Below are 9,790 nucleotides of genomic sequence, written 5' to 3'. Positions count from 1 at the left end.
GTGTATATATATATATATATATATATATATATATATATATATGCGTGTGTGTGTGTGTGTATACATATATCTTCTTCTAAAGCCATAAAATTCAAACTTGGCAGGTTTACAGATTTCAGTAAGGAAAATCAAGCCAACTTTTAGTAAAGCAGTTGAGCAATTTTTAAGCAACAAAGTTCTGAAACAAGAATATGAACATATAAAACTTTTCTGCAAAGGTTCAAGGGCAGTTGAGTAGATATAGCTATTGCTGCTCAAATAAACATTATATGTAACAACCCAAAATATAGAAAGCCAGCTCTCCAGCTCACCTGGACTCAGGTTAGATAGAAATGCAACAAATGAGAGAAACAAGGCTTCACTGCTTTACTTCCACCCATTCTTCACAAAATCAGCCTATAGTTTTGAGACCAAACTATAAAGGTCAAGTCCAATAGAAGTGTACCAATTGTTAGAATTAGCAGCCTTAGAAATTCTCTGGGAGATGAATTACCCCTAGAGTACACTGAATAAAAGTTAAATGCTTTGCTGCCCATGATATCAAGGGTTCTTTTTCCTACATGAAGAACTTCAAAGATGGATTTCTAAAAGCATGATGCATTTAAATAGCCACACCTACACTGCAGTCCTGATAATGAATGAACACCTCAATATATATTAGTATTCAATAACTCCCTGTGAGACACATTTGGCACCCACTATCTCATTCCTCTGTACATCTTGTTAACCAGGAAATGTCCAGGTATTTATAGCATGTCTTTATAAAGGCCATATAAATATATAGGAGGAACCTACTCTACTAATAAGTCCATCAAAGGTTATTCTTCATTTCTCTCACTGTATTTTTGATCTCTAGCATTTCTTTTTGATTCTTTGTCAGGATTTCCATCTTTCTGCTTACATCACCCATCTGTTCTTGCTTGCCATCTCCTTTACCCCTTAGAGTAATTAGCATATTAATCATAGATGTTTTATTTATTTATTTTTTTTGGCATGATTACTTTTTTTTTTTAATTTTTAATTTTTTATTTTTTTTATTTTTATTTTTTTTTATTTTTTAATATATGAAATTTACTGTCAAATTGGTTTCCATACAACACCCAGTGCTCATCCCAAAAGGTGCCCTCCTCAATACCCATCACCCACCCTGCCCTCCCTCCCACCCTGCCCTCCCTCCCACCCCCCATCAACCCTCAGTTTGTTCTCAGTTTTTAACAGTCTCTTATGCTTTGGCTCTCTCCCCCTCTAACCTCTTTTTTTTTTTTTTTTTCTTTCCTTCCCCTCCCCCATGGGTTTCTGTTATGTTTCTCAGGATCCACATAAGAGTGAAACCATATGGTATCTGTCTTTCTCTGTATGGCTTATTTCACTTAGCATCACACTCTCCAGTTCCATCCATAATCATAGATGTTTTAAACTCCTAATCTGATCGTTCCAATATCCCTGCCATGTCTGGATTTGGTGCTTGCTCTGTCTCACTTAATTGTATTGTCTTGCCGTTTAGTATGCCTTGTAACTTTCTCCTGATAGCTGGACATGATACCCTGAATAAAAGGAGCTATTGTAAATAGTCCTTTAGTGATGTGATGGTAATCTGTTGAGGGAGGGAAGCAGTCTATAGTCCTATAATTAAGTCTCAGTCTTTTATGAACTTGTGCCTCTGGATTGTGGACTTCACACATGCTTCTCATTACCTCCCCCCCCCCAACTTAAATAGGACAAGATGGCTAGAGTAGATTAAAGTTAGATATTTCTCTTCTCTTATATGGAATCTAGATCTGATTGGAATTATTTCCTCCCCAGCCAAGTAAGTTAGGCTTTCATAAAACCCCAGCACAATAGACACCAGATGATTAATTTCTCCTGAGTGCTCTGGTGTATTTCGAAATGGTTCCTTTTCCTTGTCCCCTGCTAGAAAAAGGAAGGAATTTTTCTCCAATATTTACTGTTGAGAACTGGTCAAGCTCCTGGAAGTAATATTCACAGTGACCTAGAGATCCCCCTATGACAAGGTCGACCTGGAGTTTTTAACTCTCAGAGTTGTCCACACTGAGCTTCCAACAATCTGTCAATTACAGTTCAAGTTTCCTACCCTTATACTTTCCACTGGTAAGTCTCTGCTCTGAGAAGCCATGATCCCTGTATCCACCTGCCTGTCTCTCCAATCTTGGGAGCATCATCACAGGGCACAGTGATTTACTCTGTGTTCTCCCATCTCTTACAGATCCAAGAAAAGTTGCTGACTTTTCAGTCTTTACAGATTTTTACTTCTTGTTATGATAGAGTGGCGACTTCTAAGCTCCTTACATGCAGAAAAGGAGTAACCGAATCGGAGGATGTTTCAATACTTGTATGCATGACAGCATTGTTTATAAAGCAGAAAAATTGGGGAAAAATGAAGAAAAAAACAGAAAAATTGTGGTCTAATCATAAAATAGAAGACTCTGGGGGCGCCTGGGTGGCTCAGTCGGTTGGGCGTCCGACTTCGGCTCAGGTCACGATCTCACGGTATGTGAGTTCTAGCCCCGCGTCGGGCTCTGTGCTGACTGCTCAGAGCCTGGAGCCTGTTTCAGATTCTGTGTCTCCCTCTCTCTCTGACCCTCCCCCATTCATGCTCTGTCTCTCTCTGTCTCAAAAATAAATAAACGTTTAAAAAAAATTTTTTTAAATAATAATAAAAAAAAATAAAATAGAAGACTCTGAATAAGTTAAAATGAATAAACTAAGAGGTATATGTATAATCATGCATTAACTTTAAAAATATTTTGAACTTAGCATGCCATTCACATAACATTTAAAATTTTAAAAATGATCATATATGATTTTGATACAATAGTTTATGGAATAAATTTATTTTTTAAAAATAATCTTGCACGAGGCTAACAAATACTGAATTCTTAGTTTTTCCTTCTAGGAAGTGAGGGAATTAGGATCAGGAAGAATTCCCAGAAGGCAGTAACTATAACTATATTTTCTTTAATTTGATGATGTTAAACAAATGTAGTTACAATATTAAAATTTCTTAAGCCTGTGCGCGAGAGTGAAAATATTCTATATTCTTGTTTCTGCATGTGAAATATTTTATCTTAAGAATTATTAAAGCTGTGTTAGTTTTGGAAGCTAATTATTCATTATTCCTACATACTATCATTTAGTCTTTTGGCCAAGAGAGCCAGTATAGCTTTATGATTAAGAGTCTGTACTCCACACTTGTCTTGATGAACAATGAGTAATATATAGAACTGCTGAATCACTATCTGGTACACCTGAAACTAATACAACACTGTATGTTAGCTACACGGGAATTAAATTTTTTTAAAAATGGGCAGAGGGGAAAAAAATGAATCTGTACTCCAAACTAAAAACGCCAGAGTTCAAATCCCAGTTCTACACCTAAACATTTTTGTGTCATTAAGCTAGTTAACTAAGATAGCTAACCTTCAGTCTATATGTAATTCTGGGAAAATAATATATCTTATATTCTATGGTTGTTAAAAGTGCTACGAGAGGCAGTAAATGAAAGTACCCCTTCCTTCTTACTTGAAAAAAGCATTTTAAAATGTTGACTGATATTAGGGACAATTTAATGTGTATTTCATACCTTCCTCTTTTCCTTTGGTCATCACAATCTAATGTATCTTTATAATCTCTTTAGGAAAAAGATCTCTTTAATCACAAGTAAGTATATATTTTCTCACTTCTTTCAATACATTCTTCATACCAGCTGACCATGTATTTATCTTGCTGTTCCCAATCTGCTCAGTTTAGTCTATGAGGCTATGATCATCCTGTTTCCTCTACCTTTAAAATTTTCTTTCCCCATGGATTATCTCTTATTTTCTTTGCAGCCTACATCAAGACCAACTTCCATAATGAAACTTCCTGAAATCTTACCAGTATACCTTGCTCTAAACAGCCATGTCTGAATAAAAACATATTACTATCAATGACAAACAATAATTTCAGGGTCTCACATTTTATGACACTCTACAGTTTAAAATCACTTACACATTATGTCACTCATATGACATTCAGGTGAAGTAGAGCTACTGTGCAAAACTAATTTTATATCTGCTGACTCTAAGTTTAATAGTTTGCATCACTTCATGTATTTAAGTACTAAGATCTCTTCAAAAAGTTCACAAAGCTGTACCTCACTACTACTTTTTATAAATACTTTCCCTATATAAGGCCTGTTAAGAAACTGTCAACCAGAAGATGTGTTAGCTACAAGCATAAACTGACCAGTGATAATAAAAATGAACCATCAGCTATCTTGTAATGTCTTGCCGGAGTAATGTGTTCAGAGACCTACCTATCCAGATTCATGCCCAATAGTGGGTTAACATGTAACAGAAATATCCCATTAAAAAAAACATGGAGAAGGGAAAGGTGGAAAGTTTGAAATTATATTTATGCTACATAATCCCTCTAATAGAAATCCCCATCCAAATTGGTTGCAAGTATTATAGATAGAAGGATCCTACATAGAAGGATCCTATACAAAAGACCCTGACTCTCCAAGGAAGACCTGTTCACACTTCAATCAACTCATTGTCCATAGGGTAAACATCTCATAACAGCCTAAAAAGAACTAAACCTCTGCCTACATAGTGTTCCTATTTGTTGGATTTACATGACCAAAAGGCCTGACCTTGAGGAGCCCTATTGGCCTAGGATCAAGGAGTAGGGGGATAGAAGTCTGGGGATGATGAGGAAAGCAGAGTTGTACTCTTTCTTTTTCACTAATGAAATCTTACATAGAAGCTTTGGTTTTAAAGCCTGAATGTTAATTAAATGTTAATTCAATCAATTCCATGCAAGTGAAGGCATACATTAGAAATTTCAGCAAGAGAACTAAAAATTTCCATGTCAACAAAAACCTACCCAGGAGCCATTTCTTCATAGTATTTGGTCCTTATTCTGCTTTATGTTGTTTTTCTAAATTAATGTGCCTGCTTTCTTATATTTCTGATTAGTTTGCGTATTACTCAACAGTAAGTCATGTAGCATATTTCTTTAACATCCCTCGTATTGCTAATGTAAAAGTAGCTTAAAATGTATAAATTTTTAAATGCTTATTTTTTTATACAACTTGGACTACAAGAAGACCATGATAATTTTCATTGTCAAAACCTATTTCTTGGGGCACCTGGGTGGCTCAATCAGTTAAGCATCTGACTCTTGGTTTTGGCTCAGGTCATGATCCTGGGGTTGTGGGATGGAGCCCCATATCAGGATCCACGGTGAGTGCGGAGCTTGCTTAAAATTCTCTCTCTCTCTCTCTCTCTCTCTCTCTCTCTCTCTTTCTCCCTTTGTCACTCCCCCCCGCTCCCCGCTTACACTCTCTCTCTCCCTAAAAAAAAATTTTAATTAAAAAAACCTATTTCCAAATGCTAATTTGTGATAATTGAGAGACTGATTGGAAAAAGAGAAAATAAGTGGATACCATGTTGAATCCATGTCCCAGTAAAGGGGATAAAGTAAACAATACAGAAAAAAAGAAGAAGAGATAAATCAGGAAGAAGGAAAAATATAAAGAGTAGTTTAGTCAAGCAGAATTGACTACAAAAATAGATGCAGCCAGGTTAAATGTAAATATAAACTGGAAACTGAAGAAAAACTAGGCAAATTATTCATCTTGAAACATGAAAAGTGGATCCAGTTATGTCCAACACACACACATATAGTTGGACTCTGCCAATAAGTTAATAAGGCTTTATAAACTATAGATCTCTGTCAAAAACCTTAGAGACTGTAATGCAGATAAAGACATTATGTATGTAAAAGACATACTTCACTGCCAACATGACTTGGAGTGCAAACACCTAAGAGAATAGGCTTTCCTTGACATTCGTGGGTTAAACTCAAGGTAAAGTCAAGAACGTAAACTGGATGTTTGAGGATCCACAAAAATTCTGACTGAGAGCTCTCATTTATAAGAACATGGATGGACCTAGAAGATATGATGCTAACTGAAATAAGTCAAACAGAGAAAGACAAATACCATATGATTTCACTCATGTGGAATTTAAGAAACTAAACAAAGAAACAAACAAGCAAAAAACAGACTCTTAAAAACAAAACAATCTGGTGGTTGCCAGGGGCATGGGGGTGGGGGATGGGTGAAATAGATAAAGGGGATTAAGACTCTTGATTAGCAGTAAGCAATGCATAGAACTGCTGAATCATAGTCACTATATTATCTACTTGAAACTAATATAACATTGTGTGTTAATTATACTGCAATAAAAATTTTTTCAAAAAAGCAGGGTTATCAAGGCTGACTCTTTTTACACTCAGTACTTTATTGAATGCTGCTGCCAGTGTGTATAAAAGAATTACCCCTGTGAAATAGAAATTTATGAAAATTTAAAGTAGATGTTAAGGACTGATAAAAGTAGAAGTTTGTATAGTATAGCATGTGTTATAGGGATAAGCTTTTGTACAGGCTTCAAATTTAGTCCTCTTTTGAATATTCACTGGTTCATGAAAAGTGGTTTAGAAAACCATCCAAAGATTCATACAAAAATGAACAGACATTCTGGAGTCTGAAGAAATTTATACTTGAAGATACTCCAGTCAGCAGGGGGTCATGTTGAGCATTCTGCAGACAGAATTGTTTCAAATCTGTAGCTGCCTAGGAAACCTTCACGTGGTTGAGCCTGACTAGGCTACCAGTTAGAACTGTTGAACCATTTTCTTCATAGTGGTGATGGTGGAGGAACCAGACATTGTGCTCCAGAGAGCCAGTAGATTCATCAGTGGTGGATACATAGGTCAGGCAAGGCTGACTCTCTATCAAAGGAAGCCAATGACTTCAACAACACAAAACTATCCATGGTTTTGAATTTCCAGCCTCTACACCTGATTCACCAAGGATGATTAATTGGGGAGCTAGAAATGAAAAGACTGAATTTCAGAAGTTAACAAATAAATAAATATGACTACTTGTGAGAATTTACGTATGAATGTGCTCAAAGCTTAAATAGAAAATACAGGTAGGCATACAGTAAAATAAGCTCCTCCTATATCAAAAGGCAATAATTTCACTATAGAATTTTGGGGGTTAGCAAAATTTTTCTGAGCAGAGGGATACCAAGATGGAGGTAGTACTTAATTTATGTTGGTATAGAGTGAAAATTGTGCAAATTATGTTTTAAATCACTGAATCCATAACAACATAATCCAATTTCATTAGGACCTTTGTCAATGCTTTGTCCCTAATGTCTCAGTAATAACCAGAAAGAATATAAATGCTGGACTTTAGATATAAGACATTTCAATTGTCTTCATGCAGCGGAATTAGTGTAAATTGAGCTTTCCTTGGAATTCATACACAAATGTTAAGTTTCCAAATGATTCATTTTAATGATATTAATACCTATGAGTTCACAGATCACATATGACCAAAGATATTTATACTTAAAGATATAGAAGTTACTCACATTGGTTATATGGGATTATTACAAAATTCTCAAGGGTGTATTGACTGATACAAAGATTAATAAGAGCAAAGACAAATAGATATAAATCAGATGCACACACAATGTTCCTTATAAATGAAATAAGTAAACTACTTTTTAAACCATTATTTTTATCTTTTCTTATCTAAATTTAGATAAACATCAAGATATTTTTGGTAAGGTTAAGAAACAATGATCACAAATATCTCTGAAATAAACTCTATTTATCTTCTAGTGACATATTTCCCTTAGCAATGGAATACTCTCTTTGGGGGGAGACTCTCAATTTAACAAAATTTTCTTTTCTCATTTAAAATTGAATACTAACTCAACTAATCTGGACACTAGGGATGATGTGATGTCTTTAATTTTTTCATATAATGATATGTATGTGTAGTAAGAAATACATCTTTGCTAAACTTCAAGTTTTGTTTCAGAAGATAAAAGTTTATTTGGGCACTGTTCCCAGAAGTCCCTTTGGGGGAAAATGACACATTTCAAAATTGCTGAGTTCCAATTGCATTTGGTTAAAATAATAACTTTGGAATAATAATTTTTTGTGTCTCTGTTTAAAGAACTGTCCTGTGTACCTGAGTTCAGATTTCAGAAATGGCAAAGTATGTGGACTCCAGGATGTAGAAAGTCATAGCTAATAATAAGCTTAAGTGTTGAATTGTAACATCAACCAAACATACTCACATGTCTTTCTTTATTTGAGTTTAGGAACAGTGCTCTCCTCATCAAAAATAATGAAAACCAGATACCTCGGTAGCACAGCTGGGTTTAGGACAAACATGACACTAAAAAATATCTACTTCTATCCTGAAGCAGAAAATGATGTCTTCTTAAAAATAAAATCCTCTTATGGCAGCAAGATATACAATTATATTGTAGTGTTAGTTGCTACATCCACTTCCATAAGTAAATTAAGAGAGACAGAAATGATCCCAGAAGAAATATAAGGACTGAGTCTGGTAGGGCTGAAGGATGTAATTGTCTTTCCACATGACACTAACATTTTTCACAGAAAAGACAATATTGAAATATTTGCCAATGATAAACAATGTTAGTTAGAATTCAGTGGTTGACAAAATATCAGTTTTAAAAGTTGCATATAGAGTCAGGGCACCTGGGTGGCTCAGTGGGTTAAGCGTCCAACTCTTGGTTTTTACTTAGGTCATGATCTCACAGTTCATGGGTTTGAGCCCCACATCCGGCTCTGTGCTGACATGTGGAGCCTGCTTGAGATTCTCTCTCTCTCTGCCTCTCCCCTGCTTATGCTCTCTTTCTCTCTCAAAATAAATAAATATTTTTTTTTAAAGTTGCATATATAGTCAAACATTTCCTAGCGAAAGTATAAGTAGGATGTTAGGAACACTCTTGAAGGCTTTTACTCTCCAGATATAAAAGCCACTTAGAATGTATTATAAAACTTTGAATTCTTAACATTTTCCAAATAAAACAAAAATGGCAAAGCATTAGATTCATTTTTATGCCCACTTAGTCAAAATTCAGTAAAAAATCTATTCTCCATTGCCAAGAGAAAGATGTTGAGGAAAAGGAGTGCATAAGTCATGATGTTTTAATGAAGTGTTTGCTCCTGGGAATTTTTTCTTTTTTTTTAAAGGGATATCTGAGGATTAAAGGGTTAGATCAAACTCATAGTACTAACAGTGTTTAGCTTTTCTGTTAGGGATTCTGGTCTAACATTAGTGATGTTGTTTTCAATGGAAAATTAAGTTATTACTGACATTAAAGAGAAAAATATAACACTTTAAAAGAGTTCAAGTATTCTGTTTGAAATAATGCCAAAATAATTACATTCTATACATCTGTATCTAAAGCACACAATACAATCAAAATATTGACTGTAAATGTTCATAACTCATTCAAAGATTTTTTTCCCCAAACTCAACGTCAACACCAATTCTTATTCAAAATACAGACTGCACATGAAGATCATTTTTAAATGCCTATCTGTTCAACTTTACTATTTTCAAAATAAAGAACATATACCTTGTTTCAAACAAAATTTGGCTTTCATTATTTTATAGCTGTGAAAAACTAATTTCGGTTGTTTCTTTTCTTTTTCATTTGTACTACAGGTCTTTGAAATATATTTTTTCAACCTTTCTAATAGCTAGAATATCTACAAAAGATCAATAAATATCAGATTGGAAACCCTGTCAGTACAGGCTAAAAATATCCTATACTTTCATCTTCCTAGTAAGCCCTAGTATGACAGAAAAATCTATTTCTTAGTGAAATTCTAAATGAAGATATTTTTATAACTACTCACATTAGAATCAATTAGAACACATTAT

The 9,790-nt window shown here is 34.6% G+C and overlaps 1 pseudogene; it reads right to left on the bottom strand.

Annotated features, from left to right (window-relative positions):
* Nucleotides 1–6,288: 6,288 nt before the first annotated feature.
* On the bottom strand, nucleotides 6,289–6,735 carry LOC102968293 (annotated as a pseudogene).
* Nucleotides 6,736–9,790: the final 3,055 nt, after the last annotated feature.

Source organism: Panthera tigris, chromosome A2, assembly GCF_018350195.1.
Source record: "Panthera tigris isolate Pti1 chromosome A2, P.tigris_Pti1_mat1.1, whole genome shotgun sequence".
Taxonomy (NCBI): domain Eukaryota; kingdom Metazoa; phylum Chordata; class Mammalia; order Carnivora; family Felidae; genus Panthera; species Panthera tigris.
This window is presented reverse-complemented; position numbering and strand designations above follow the sequence as displayed.